Genomic DNA, 15,035 nt, shown 5'->3' on the forward strand with positions numbered 1-15,035 from the left:
GCGGGAGTCGGGATGGATCGGACGGCGCCGGAAGCCACTCTGAGGGTAGTAGCGTACGCTGAAGATGTCACCATTTTCGTATCCTCGAGAGGGGAGGCGGAGTACGTGATGTCTGAAGTGGATCGCTACTCGGAGGCATCCGGGTCCATGATCAATCGGGATAAGTGTGAGATTCTCTGGCTGGGAGGGGGTGATCCAGTTTTTGATCTCCCGGACACCCTCCCAGGGCCCAAGTCGTCAGCCAAAGTCCTAGGCATCCATTTTGGCCATGGGGACTATCCCACTCAAAATTGGGACGACAGGCTTAAGATCGCCGCTCAGAAGGTCGACCAGTGGAAGGGTTGTTCTTTGACCCTCAGGGAAAGGGTAAACCTGATCAAGGCCTACTTACTCCCTTTGCTTATCTATTTGGGTAGCGTGTGTAGCTTGCCAGAGCCTCTCTGGACTCGGGTTTATAGTCTGTTCTTCCAGCTCTTATGGGGGAATAGACTGAACCTGATCAAGAGAGAAGTGACTTACCGCACGAGGAGACTAGGGGGGTTATCTATGGTCAACCCCGTGGTGTTTCTTGTAAACACCTTTGTTAAAGCGAATCTGGCGAACCTCTGGATGGAGAGGGCTTCTCCGTGGGTAGTCTCCTGCCGGGGGTGGTTTTGGCCTTTCTTCCAGGAATGGGAGACAGGAGGGCAAGTGAAGGACTTGCGTACGCCTCACGGATATCTTCCGACTTACGTCACCCCGATTCTGAAGGTGATCCGCCGGTGGGGTTTGGAGGTGAGGGAGATCAGGACTCTGTCAAGGAGGTCCCTTGACGAGAGGGTCTTGTTGTCCCACTTCCAGAAGCCCCTGGCCCTCAGGGATTGCCCAAGCCGGGATCTAGACAAGGGGTGACAGTTGCTAAATTCTGCAAGGATCCCCTTGAAGTTTTGGGACTTGGCTTGGCGCTGCTTTCACGGGAGGCTGTATGTGAGGGACAACTTGAAATACAGGAACTCTGATGAAAGGGGTTGTCCCCGGGAGGAGTGTGGCTCCATACTGGAAAGTATGGATCACTTCCTGATTCAGTGTCCCTTTAATACAGAGGTTTACCAACGGGTGGGAGCTTCCATTGGCTGGCCTAGGCTAGCCAGCCTCTCCTATGCGGAGTGGGCTTATAGAGTGCTCAGAGACATTGGTAGAAGGGACCTGTGCACATGTTTTTTAGTCAGTATAGTGGTTAGGTTCTACACGTGGAATGCACGGTGCTTAGTTTCAACGCAGCAGAAAGTCTTCCTAGTGGACGTGGTATGTAGGAACATTCTGGGTGACCTGGTGAAGGTGCGTTCTTTGGAGTATGAGAGACTGGGTACCAGTAGGGCCTCTCTCCTCTGGAGAGGCTTTGCTTTTAGCATACCCTAGCCTAGTCATACGTTTCCTGGTGGTGGGCTGATGCTTTTACCGTAGATTTTTGTTTTGTGGGATGTTGAGCTTTGAAGAAAAGCTTACAGAGACCGAGCTTGGGCCTTCGGGTAGTTCTGTATATTAAAATATTTTGCAGTGTGTGTTAAATAGTTATGTTGTTTATGTTGTTTATTAGGATAGAATGAGTTGGGGCTAGTTAGGTTGGGTGGGTGAGGGAAAGGGTCTTTTATTTGTGCTTTTAAGTGTTTTATGTGTGTATTGAAGTGGGAGGCCTGCATCTAGCCCTGGACTATGCGGACATGGGTGGACATGGGGCGAGGGGCTAGATGTGGGTGGTGGAGGTAGGGCTGGCCTCGGACTATGCGGACACGAGAGAGGTGTGAGGCGGAGGTCAGCCTTGGGTGAAGGGTGATGGAGTAGGTAGTGGGGGTTAGGGCTAGATTAGCGAGGTGAGGTTTGTTTTGCTTTATGTGTTATATTAATAAAAAGGTAATATAAAAAAAAAAAAAAAATTGGTGATGGGGAAAAAAAAAAAAAAATTTGTTTGTTTTGTACTATTATTATTATTGTTATTATTGTTTTATTTGTCTTATTTGCGTTTTTGTTTTATTGACGAGTAGTCAAGTTTTTCTTTTTTGGGTTTTACAGCTGAACCGGCTAAGTAAGTTTCATTTCTTTTTTAGCATTTGTATATAGTTTGTATATAATTTTTATAGGGTATTGGTATGAATGTGAGTATAAGTGAGGCTGGGCCAGCTGAGAAGCTGTTCTGTTTTGTTTTTTCTTGTCTGTTAAGTTTTGTATTTTTCTAATAAAAAAGAGTTCCCATAACAGAGATTCAGGCTTCATGTCAGCAGAGAATCAGTCTTCATGTCATAGCAGAGAATCAGGCTTCACGTCACCCAACACTGGAATAGTCCATTGTCAGATATTTAGGACCCTGCACCCAGGCAGAGGAGAGAGGTCCCATAACAGAGATTCAGGCTTCATGTCAGCAGAGAATCAGTCTTCATGTCAAAGCAGAGAATCATGCTTCACGTCACCCAACACTGGAACAGTCCATTGTCAGATATTTAGGCCCTGGCACCCAGGCAGAGGAGAGAGGTCCCATAACAGAGATTCAGTCTTCATGTCAGCAGAGAATCAGTCTTCATGTCATAGCAGAGAATCAGGCTTCACGTCACCCAACACTGGAACAGTCCATTGTCAGATATTTAGGCCCTGGCACCCAGGCAGAGGAGAGAGGTCCCATAAAAGAGATTCAGGCTTCATGTCAGCAGAGAATCAGTCTTCATGTCATAGCAGAGAATCATGCTTCACGTCACCCAACACTGGAACAGTCCATTGTCAGATATTTAGGCCCCAGCACCCAGGCAGAGGAGAGAGGTCCCATAACAGAGATTCAGGCTTCATGTCAGCAGAGAATCAGTCTTCATGTCATAGCAGAGAATCATGCTTCACGTCACCCAACACTGGAACAGTCTATTGTCAGATATTTAGGCCCTGGAACCCAGGCAGAGGAGAGAGGTCCCATAACAGAGATTCAGGCATCATGTCAGCAGAGAATCAGTCGTCATGTCATAGCAGAGAATCATGCTTCACGTCACCCAACACTGGAACAGTCCATTGTCAGATATTTAGGCCCCAGCACCCAGGCAGAGGAGAGAGGTCCCATAACAGAGATTCAGGCTTCATGTCAGCAGAGAATCAGTCTTCATGTCATAGCAGAGAATCATGCTTCACATCACCCAAAACTGGAACAGTCCATTGTCAGATATTTTGGCCCCGGCACCCAGACAGAGGAGAGGTTCATTCAACTTTGGGTTGCCCTGCAATATAATGGTAAAATGAAAATAAAAATAGGATTGAATGAGGAAGTGCCCTGGAGTACAATAATATATGGTTAAGGGGAGGTAGTTAATCTCTAATCTGCACAAGGGATGGACAGGTCCTGTGGAATCCATGCCTGGTTCATTTCTATGAACGTCAGCTTGTCCACATTGGCTGTAGACAGGCGGCTGCGTTTGTCTGTAATGACACCCCCTGCCGTGCTGAATACACGTTCAGACTAAACGCTTGCCGCCGGGCAGGCCAGCACCTCCAAGGAATAAAAGGCTAGCTCTGGCCACGTGGACAATTTAGAGACCCAGAAGTTGAATGGGGCCAAACCATCAGTCAGTACGTGGAGGGGTGTGCACACGTACTGTTCCACCATGTTAGTGAAATGTTGCCTCCTGCTAACACGTTCCGTATCAGGTGGTGGTGCAGTTAGCTGTGGCGTGTTGACCAAACTTTTCCACATCTCTGCCATGCTAACCCTGCCCTCAGAGGAGCTGGCCGTGACACAGCTGCATTGGCGACCTCTTGCTCCTCCTCTGCCTTCGCCTTGGGCTTCCACTTGTTCCCCTGTGACATTTGGGAATGCTCTCAGTAGCGCGTCTACCACGTGCGCTTGTACTCGCGCATTTTCCTATCACGCTCCAGTGCAGGAAGTAAGGTGGGCACATTGTCTTTGTACCGGGGATCCAGTAGTCCGCACACGTTAAAATGTGGGCAACTCTTCTGTCATTGCGCAGGCACTGCAGCATGTAATCGCTCATGTGTGCCAGGCTGCCCAGAGGTAAGGACAAGCTGTCCTCTGTGGGAGGCGTATCGTCATCCTCCTGCGTTTCCCCCCAGCCACGCACCAGTGATGGGCCCGAGCTGCGTTGGGTGCCACCCCGCTGTGAACATGCTTCGAAGAGAATGGCCTGAAAGTGCTAAAAATGACCCCTCTTCCTCCTCCTCCTCCTCCTGGGCCACCTCCTCTTCCATCATCGCCCTAAGTGTTTTCTCAAGGAGACATAGAAGTGGTATTGTAACGCTGATAACGGCGTCATCGCCACTGGCCATGTTGGTGGAGTACTCGAAACAGTGCAACAGGGCACACAGGTCTCGCATGGAGGCCCAGTCATTGGTGGTGAAGTGGTGCTGTTCCGCAGTGTGACTGACCCGTGCGTGCTGCAGCTAAAACTCCACTATGGCCTGCTGCTGTTCGCACAGTCTGTCCAGCATGTGCAAGGTGGAGTTCCACCTGGTGGGCACGTCGCATATGAGGCGGTGAGCGGAAAGGCCGAAGTTACGCTGTAGCGCAGACAGGCGAGCAGCGGCAGGATGTGAACGCCGGAAGCACGAACAGACGGCTCGCACTTTATGCAGCAGCTCTGACATGTCGGGGTAGTTGTGAATGAACTTCTGCACCACCAAATTCAGCACATGCGCCAGGCAAGGGATGTGCGTCAAACCGGCTAGTACCAGAGCTGCAACGAGATTTCGCCCATTATCGCACACCACCAGGCCGGGCTTGAGGCTCACCGGCAGCAACCACTCGTCGGTCTGTTGTTCTATACCCCGCCACAACTCCTGTGCGGTGTGGGGCCTGTCCCCCAAACATATGAGTTTCAGAATGGCCTGCTGACGTTTACCCCGGGCTGTGCTGAAGTTGGTCGTGAAGGTGTGTGGCTGACTGGATGAGCAGGTGGAAGAAGAGGAGGAGGAAGCCGAGTAGGAGGAGGAGGCAACAGGATGCAAAGAATGTTGCCCTGCGATCCTTGGCGGCGGAAGGACGTGCGCCAAACAGCTCTCCGCCTGGGGCCCAGCCGCCACTACATTTACCCAGTGTGCAGTTAGGGAGATATAGCGTCCCTGGCCGTGCTTACTGGTCCACGTATTTGTGGTTAGGTGGACCTTGCCACAGATGGCGTTGCGCAGTGCACACTTGAATTTATCGGATACTTGGTTGTGCAGGGAAGGCACGGCTCTCTTGGAGAAGTAGTGGCGGCTGGGAACAACATACTGTGGGACAGCAAGCGACATGAGCTGTTTGAAGCTGTCTGTGTCCAGCAGCCTGAATGACAGTATTTCATAGGCCAGTAGTTTAGAAATGCTGGCATTCAGGGCCAGGGATCGAGGGTGGCTAGGTGGGAATTTACGCTTTCTCTCAAATGTTTGTGAGCTGGAGAGCTGAACGCTGCCGTGTGACATGGTTGAGATGCTTGGTGACGGAGGTGGTGGTGTTGGTGGTACATCCCCTGTTTGCTGGGCGGCAGGTGCCAACGTTCCTCCAGAGGCGGAGGAAGAGGCCGAGGCGGCAGCAGCAGAAGAGGTAGCAGGGGGAGCCTGAGTGAGTTCCTTGTTTTTAAGGTGTTTACTCCACTGCAGTTCATGCTTTGCATGCAGGTTCCTGGTCATGCAGTTTGTGCTAAGGTTCAGAACGTTAATGCCTCACTTCAGACTCTGATGGCACAGCGTGCAAACCACTCGGGTCTTGTCGTCAGCACATTGTTTGAAGAAGTGCCATGCCAGGGAACTCCTTGAAGCTGCCTTTGGGGTGCTCGGTCCCAGATGGCGGCGGTCAGTAGCAGACGGAGTCTCTTGGCGGCGGGTGTTCAGCTTTTGCCCACTGCTCCCTCTTTTGTTACGCTGTTGGCTCGGTCTCACCACTGCCTCTTCCTCTGAAGTGTGAAAGTCAGTGGCACGACCTTCATTCCATGTGGGGTCTAGGACCTCATCATTCCCTGCATCGTCTTCCACCCAGTCTTGATCCCTGACCTCCTGTTCAGTCTGCACACTGCAGAAAGACGCAGCAGTTGGCACCTGTGTTTCGTCATCATCAGAGACGTGCTGAGGTGGTATTCCCATGTCCTCATCATCAGGAAACATAAGTGGTTGTGCGTCAGTGCATTCTATGTCTTCCACCGCTGGGGAAGGGCTAGGTGGATGCCCTTGGGAAACCCTGCCAGCAGAGTCTTCAAACAGCATAGGAGACTGCTGCATAACTTGAGGCTCAGACAGTTTCCCTGATATGCATGGGGGTGATGTGACAGACTGATGGGCTTGGTTTTCAGGCGCCATCTGTGCGCTTTCTGCAGAAGACTGGGAGGGAGATGATGTGAACGTGCTGGATCCACTGTCGGCCACCCAATTGACTAATGCCTGTACCTGCTCAGGCCTTACCATCCTTAGAACGGCATTGAGCCCCACCAAATATTGCTGTAAATTCTGGCGGCTACTGGGACCTGAGGTAGTTGGTTCACTACGACATGTGGCTGTGGCAGAACGGCCACGTCCTCTCCCAGCACCAGAGGGTCCACTAACACCACCACGACCATGTCCGCGTCCCTTACTAGATGTTTTCCTCATTGTTACCGTTCACCACAATAAGAAAAATATTATTTGGCCCAATGTATTGAATTCAAATTCAGGCCTTTTTTTTACAGACACCTAACACTATCTGGCTATCTATTTAGGTACCGTATTACACTAATACATGCACAGCAGTAACAACAGATTTAGCTGATTATACATTTGAGGCCTATTATATAGGCGCTGGGTGACAGGTATACGTTTACAGACAGAATTAGACTTGGAAATGCACAGTAGCGTTTGTGTAAAGTTATTGAGAATGACCCTATCTGCACCTTCAATCTAATATACCCTTTTATGGATAGATTTAAAGTAGGCCTGATACAGCAGAAACAACTGATTTAGGGAATTGCTAAGTTGGGAATTGTATTTAAACCCAGAACAAAAACTGTGCTTTGGGGGACACTAAATGAATTGACCAACCTCAGCAATAAACACAGATTTAGCTGAATATAAATTTGAGGCCTATTATTTTGGCGCTGGGTGACAGGTATACGTTTACGGACAGAATTAGACTTGGAAATGCACGGTAGCTTGTGTGTGAAGTTATTGAGAATGTCCCTATCTGCACCTTCAATCTAATATACCCTTTTATGGATAGATTTAAAGTAGGCCTGATACAGCAGAAACAACTGATTTAGAGAATTGCTAAGTTGGGAATTGTATTTCAACCCAGAACAAAAATATATCCTTTGCCAGACAGCAGACAGTATTACAATTGGCTGGCCACAGCTGAAACACCAGATTTAGGGTACTGCTATTTTGGCAATTGTATTTCACCCCTCAATAAAATAGCAAGCACAGCCAAGCCCCTGATGTAGGATATAGCAAAAAAAATGACCACACTATTGATGGTTAAATGGACTTGGTGGCAGCTTGCCCTTGATGTAGGATATAGCAAAAAAATAACCACACTATTGATGGTTAAATGGACTTGGTGGCAGCTTGCCCCTGATGTAGGATATAGCAAAAAAATAACCACACTATTGATGGTTAAATGGACTTGGTGGCAGCTTGCCCCTGATGTAGGATATAGCAAAAAAATAACCACACTATTGATGGTTAAATGGACTTGGTGGCAGCTTGCCCCTGATGTAGGATATTGTAAAAAAAAAAAAAAAAACACACTATTGATGGTTAAATGGACTTGGTGGCAGCTTGCCCCTGATGTAGGATATAGCAACAAAATAACCACACTATTGATGGTTAAATGGACTTGGTGGCAGTTTGTGCTGGCGCACCACAAGACACAAAATGGCCGCCGATCACCCCAGAAAAAAGTGACTGAAAAACGCTCTGGGCAGCCTAAAAACAGTGAGCAATTGAATAGCAGCAGTTCAATGATCCAAAGTTGTAGATCGATCACTGAATTAAGTGTTTTTTCGGAGTTAATCACTGCCTAATCTCGCCCTAACAGTCGCAGCTGCAACCTCTCCCTACACTGATCAGAGCAGAGTGAAGTGCGGCGCTACGTGACTCCAGCTTAAATAGAGGCTGGGTCACATGCTGCACTGGCCAATCACAGCCATGCCAATAGTAGGCATGGCTGTGACGGCCTCTTGGGGTAAGTAGTATAACGCTTGTTGATTGGCTGCTTTGCAGCCTTTCAAAAAGCGCCAAGAAAGCGACGAACACCGAACCCGAACCCGGTACGGTACGAACCTGAACTATACAGTTCGGGTTCGCTCATCCCTAGTGCTGACCATGGTGGCCACTTTGAAGTGGGCCATTTTAAATCCAACTTTTGTTTTTTCAATAGGAAGAGGGTCATGTGACACATCAAACTTATTGGGAATTTCACAAGAAAAATAATGTGCAGGTGCTGCACATCTCGTATCTTTACAGCATATGCTATGAAGATACAAGATGTGCAGCACTTGAAACTACAGATACTGGAAGCCTGTGCTAGCATTTCTCCTGCGGTGTTGCTATCAGTGTGTGAAGAGTAGGAGAAGAGGGTTGCATTGACAATCCAACACAATTGGCAGCACATTGAACACATTTTATAAGTGGTCAGAAACTTGTAAATAACTCATGAAAGAATAAAGTTACGTTGAAACCAAGCACACCATTGTTTTTCTTGTGACATTCCAAATAAGATGTGTCACATGACCCTCTTCCTATTGAAAAAACTAAAGTTGGATTCAAAATGGCTGACTTCCAATGGCCACCATGGTCACCACCCATCTTGAAAAGTTTCCCCCCTCACATATACTAATGTGCCACAAACAGGAAGTTAATATCACCAACCATTCCCATTTTATTAAGGTGTATCCATATAAATGTCCCACCCTGTAGTACCACCCATTAGTATAAATGACCCCAGGTTAAAAACTTTGTGATATCAAAATTATAATCTAAATAAAAAAACTAAAAAGTATAGTTTAAATAAAGAACAAACAAAATAAACAGTCAAGAAGATATTGTACTATTTAGCAATACTAAGATCTCATAAAAATGAAAATAATGACATCAATGAAAATGAACCCTATAGAGAAGATTCCTAATTAAATATTTACGACTCAGAATAAGAATAGTCTTAGATAATAAATAGAATGACTGTATATATGAATATATGATATCCATCAAAGTGCGTTCCTAGAAAGGTGAAGCAGTAAAAAATCTAAGACCCAAGGAATCGATAATAGGGATCAAATACAGGATAAAAAAAGAAAGATATGAGGATTATGATGGGAATTATGCGCACCATTAAACCCATCAAAAGTCCTAGCTGATGAGCCCTGTATATGAAGGCAAGGAGAGAAGAGAAATTTCTAATTTGGCGTGCCTGCGAATATCTTTTCTCTCCCCAAGCTGATGAGCATGCGCAGATCATTCCTGACATCGAGAGTGAGAGTGGGAGGAACGGAGTGACGGAGCTAAGGGGGTGGAAACCTGCAGATACGCTACCCTATCAGATCCGAATGACGAGGTGCGAGGGTGGGAACCTGCAGTTAGCCCACCCTATAAGATTTGAGGGATAGTAATGGATAGTTTTTTCACCGTATTAGAGCAGAGTGACACGGCCGGAGGGAGGTAACTCCTTAAAATACCAACGTATTAGAGCAGGGGATGTGGCTGATGGGTGGCAATACCTGGATACCTACCAGAACGGAAATGTACATAATGACAGAGGGATGAATATAAAGGGAACAACATGATTGGCCATTAAGGGAAGGTCATGTGACACCGAACCCTTAAAGAATGGTCTCCGCCTCCAACACACATACCTGCATGATCCCCTGATAGGGAACTTCTCAAGATAGGGAACTTCTCAAGAGGAGTAAATTTACAGCTAGTATAGCAATATAGATAACTGTCAGCCGGAGCACCTAAGGCTGAAGCACGCTGCTGTGAATGATTACAAACAGCAGAAACCTGCTAAGTGAAGGAGATAATCTGCAACCACTGGGAATTTTAGTTGTCACAGTATTTGCTGTTAATAAAAAGTTTTAATAAATATACCTAAATAAAAGTTAAGTTTTAAACATAACAGCACATTATATCATATACCTGGCCTTTTGGCCAATCAGTATAGAAAGCCAGTCGCCCAGAAGAAATAGCACCAGTTGATAAATATCTGCCCATACCTACAGGTCAGCTGGTAACAAACTCACGTGTCCACTATCGTGATGCTGGACATGTGCACACAGCTGTGGTGTGGGCACGAATTAACTGGGAAATCTATCTGCCTGTAATTTATCTTGCCCCCACTGGTTGCTGAATGCGTTTCACCATCCCTGGACAGACAAATGAGGTCTGGACAGACAACATATATGCCGCTGACCTCGCGTCCCGAGGCCTTGGCAACAGCATTAGAATGGCCGTTCTAGTGCTGTTTCAGACTTATCCCCTGCTACTCTATCAAGATGCAGAGAATATGCAAACAGCACCAGAATCCTTAGATATCATAATCTACCCTATAAATGGTGTTTTACTGTGAAGCTGATTGTACACAGAAACGGTTCTACGCATACATTTTCTCCTGTGACAGAAGAGGAGGCAGCAATCAAGAATTGGGCTCTTGATATTCCAGAGGAAGGTGACAGTTTTTCACCTAGATCTCCACCTAAGAAGAGGCCTACCCCACTGACCCAAGAGTGGACAAAAGTTGGATCATCGCCCAAGAACTGATTACATCTTTACATTGTACTTTATCAAGTTCTTTTACTTTTTCCTAGCTGCTAACTCTTAACTGTTATTATGTATAATCTACCTGACTGGCACTAGCTTGGTGAGAAATATTACCTCAAAATTTGCTCCCGAGCGTTCTCTTTTTGTTCACATCAGAGCTCTTTATCCAAAATTTCCCGCCTTCCTAATTTTTAATATGATTCATATAAGTGACTTTTTCCTTGTTTTTTGGAATTTGTTGCTTTGTTTGTTATTTTTTTTTCTTTTTAGCATTCATGATAAAAGTCGATATCCATACACGATTCCGACACCTGACCCCAGGGATCCAGTATGTAGAGAGAAGCAGTTTCCAGACGTCTCAAGCCACAATCGGAGGCCATCACTGCGAACCAATGGACTCGTCCATTATAGTATTCTATCAATTCCAGGTTATCTTTTATGCTATCTTGTAGATAGAGTTCAATCTGTGATACAGCCCCCCTCTTTGCAACATCATGGGAGTTAAGATCCTTTGCTTTAATGTAAAGGGACTTCACAGTCCTTTTAAAAGATCACTAATTTGGGCTGAAATAATGAAACCGAAGTGTGCAATTTTTTGTTTACAAGAAACTCATCTCAATAACTCTGATGCTCCCCGTCTACAAAACTCAATATTTCCTTATATCTATTATTCCCATGCTGTTCAAAACGACCTACAAGAATCGAAGCCACAAGGTACAAAATGCAAGAAAGTGTATAAGCTTTATTAAATAACATGATTACATACATGACGTTACGTTAAAAAGAAGTAGCAGCAGGAAAAAAACACCATCCCGGTGGTACACTACATGAAAAATAATGATACTGTATATATGCCAATCACAAATCTATATAGTATGTGGTGAAGTCTCCTATATAAATACGTTCAATATCCCTGTATAGGACAAGAAAGTCGCTACCAGGGAAGTGACCACATGTACATGTACAGAATTGTTATAATATCTCACCCACGCACTTCACATCCCCCCCGCTGTGAGTTAGGTTTCCTTATGTGTCCCAGGGCAGATTCTGGGAATATCCTAGAACTAGAGCAAATGTTCTAGTCTCATTCAGGGTCATTCGGCACAACTGCGTACATTCTTACAGTACAGACCAAAAGTTTGGACAAACCTTCTCATTCAAAGAGTTTTCTTTATTTTCATGACTATAAAAATTGTAGATTCACAATGAAGGCATCAAAACTATGAACTAACACATGTGACATTAGAAACATAACAAAAAAGTGTAAAACAACTGAAAATATTTCATATTCTAGGTTCTTCAAAGTAGCCACCTTTTGCTTTGATTACTGCTTTGCACACTCTTGGCATTCTCTTGATGAGCTTCAAGAGGTAGTCACCTGAAATGGTCTTCCAACAGTCTTGAAGGAGTTCCCAGAGATGCTTAGCACTTGTTGGCCCTTTTGCCTTCACTCTGCGGTCCAGCTCACCCCAAACCATCTCGATTAGGTTCAGGTCCGGTGACTGTGGAGGCCAGGTCATCTGGCGCAGCACCCATCACTCTCCTTCATGGTCAAATAGCCATTACACAGCCTGGAGGTGTGTTTGGGGTCATTGTCCTGTTGAAAAATAAATGATGGTCCAACTAAACGCAAACCGGATGGAATAGCATGCTGCTGCAAGATGCTGTGGTAGCCATGCTGGTTCAGTATGCCTTCAATTTTTAATAAATCCCCAACAGTGTCACCAGCAAAGCACCCCCACACCATCACACCTCCTCCATGCTTCACGGTGGGAACCAGGCATGTAGAGTCCATCTGTTCACCTTTTCTGCGTCGCACAAAGACACGGTGGTTGGAACCAAAGATCTCAAATTTGGACTCATCAGACCAAAGCACAGATTTCCACTGGTCTAATGTCCATTCCTTGTGTTCTTTAGCCCAAACAAGTCTCTTCTGCTTGTTGCCTTAGCAGTGGTTTCCTAGCAGATATTCTACCATGAAGGCCTGATTCACACAGTCTCCTCTTAACAGTTGTTCTAGAGATGTGTCTGCTGCTAGAACTCTGTGTGGCATTGACCTGGTCTCTAATCTGAGCTGCTGTTAATCTGCGATCTCTGAGGCTGGTGACTCGGATGAACTTACCCTCCGCAGCAGAGGTGACTCTTGGTCTTCCTTTCCTAGGGGGGTCCGCATGTGAGCCAGTTTCTTTGTAGCGCTTAATGGTTTTTGTGACTGCACTTGGGGACACTTTAAAAGTTTTCCCAATTTTTCGGACTGACTGGCCTTCATTTCTTAAAGTAATGTTGGCCACTTGTTTCTCTTTACTTAGCTGCTTTTTTCTTGCCATAACACAAATTCTAACAGTCTATTCAGTAGGACTATCAGCTGTGTATCCACCTAACTTCTCCACAACGCTACTGATGGTCCCAACCCCATTTATAAGGCAAGAAATCCCACTTAATAAACCTGACAGGGCACACCTGTGAAGTGAAAACCATTTCAGGTGACTACCTCTTAAAGCTCATCAAGAGAATGCCAAGAGTGTGCAAAGCAGTAATCAAAGCAAAAGGTGGCTACTTTGAAGAACCTAGAATATGAGATATTTTCTGTTGTTTCACACTTTTTTGTAATGTATATAATTCCACATGTGTTAATTCATAGTTTTGCCTTCAGTGTGAATCTACAATAAAGAAAACTCTTTGAATGAGAAGGTGTGTCCAAACTTTTGGTCTGTATTGTATATGTGACGTATTACATACCATATACGGATGTTCCGGTAGTATCTGTGTGACCACCAATGTTTATCATTTATGATTGGTTTAACGCTGTTGTTATGCAAACTTTTCTACTGCCTATATAAGGCCAACTATAGCATAATAAAATTAGAATGTTTCTCAGTGATGTGTGTGTCTATTATTGCCAACTGAGAAACATCTCTCCTGACGTCAGTGTCTCAAACCAAGGTTGTCGTAGAGGTCCAGAAAGGTCCAAATCCTTTCAAGAACTGCAAAAGTAGCTGGACCATATGGAAACTAATGTAACTATGGCAAATAGCGGAGTGCTAACCCAAAAATAATAGTGAACATATATAAGGGAGACTTACCAAGCAAAGTAGTGTATCCAAACCAGGATGGCATTACCCCAACGCTGTTAGGGGGTGATGCTGTTCATAAAAAGAAAGGGGTGGCTGTGGGATTCAGACATAATATTGCATTTCAAATACACAAATAGAGATGTCGCGAACATAAAATTTTCCGTTCGCGGACGGCGAACGTGAGTTTCCGCAAATGTTCGCGAACTGGCGAACCGGGCAAACCGGCATAGACTTCAATAGGCAGGTGAATTTTAAAACCCACAGGGACTCTTTCTGGCCACAATAGTGATTGAAAAGTTGTTTCAAGGGGACTAACACCTGGACTGTGGCATGCCGGAGGGGGATCCATGGCAAAACTCCCATGGAAAATTACGTAGTTGACGCAGAGTCAGGTTTTAATCCATAAAGGGCATAAATCACCTAACATTCCTAAATTGTTTGGAATAACGTGCTTTAAAACATCCAGTGTGTGTATACGATCAGGTATGATGTTGTATCGATCAGGTAGTGTAAGGGTTACGCCCGCTTCACAGTGACAGACCAAACTATGACAGACCAAACTCCCCGTTTAACGCATCGCAAACAACCACAAACAGTCCATTTGCACAACCGCAAACTCCCCATTTGCACAAGGTTGGATACCAAGCTAGCCATGTCCCGTTCCTTGTCCTCACTGACGTCATTGAAGGTCTCTTCCTCCACCCAGCCACGTATAACACCAAGGGTCCCCGAAAGGTGACAACAAGCCCCCTGGGACGCCTGCTGTGGTTGGTCTTCCACCTCCTCAAAGCCACCTTCCTCCTCTGACTCCTCTTCTTCAGACTCCTCTCTCTGCGTTGCCGCAGGTCCAGCAATCGATGACGACAAGGCTGCTTCTGGTGGTGATGGTGACCACAACTCTTCCTCTTCATGCTCATCTACGGTCTGATCCAGCCCTCTTCGCAGGGCACTCTCCAGAAAAAACGTATATGGGATGAGGTCGATGATGTTGCCTTGGGTTTGACTGACCAGGTTTGTCACCTCCGCAAAAGGACGCATGAGCCTACAGCAATTGTGCATGAGCATTCAGTAACGCGGCCAAAAAATACGCAGCTCCGCAGAGGCTGTCCTCTTTTTTTTTAATGAAAAAAATCTGTTCTTACCAGTTTAATCTCTGTTTTGTCCCCTATCAGGGGCCGGTGTATGAAATAGATTTTAGGAACCGGGAGATGGAAAAAGATGGTTGGTCGGTCCTCTTACTTC

The sequence above is a fragment of the Bufo gargarizans genome, chromosome 2, assembly GCF_014858855.1.
Source record: "Bufo gargarizans isolate SCDJY-AF-19 chromosome 2, ASM1485885v1, whole genome shotgun sequence".
NCBI lineage: Eukaryota > Metazoa > Chordata > Amphibia > Anura > Bufonidae > Bufo > Bufo gargarizans.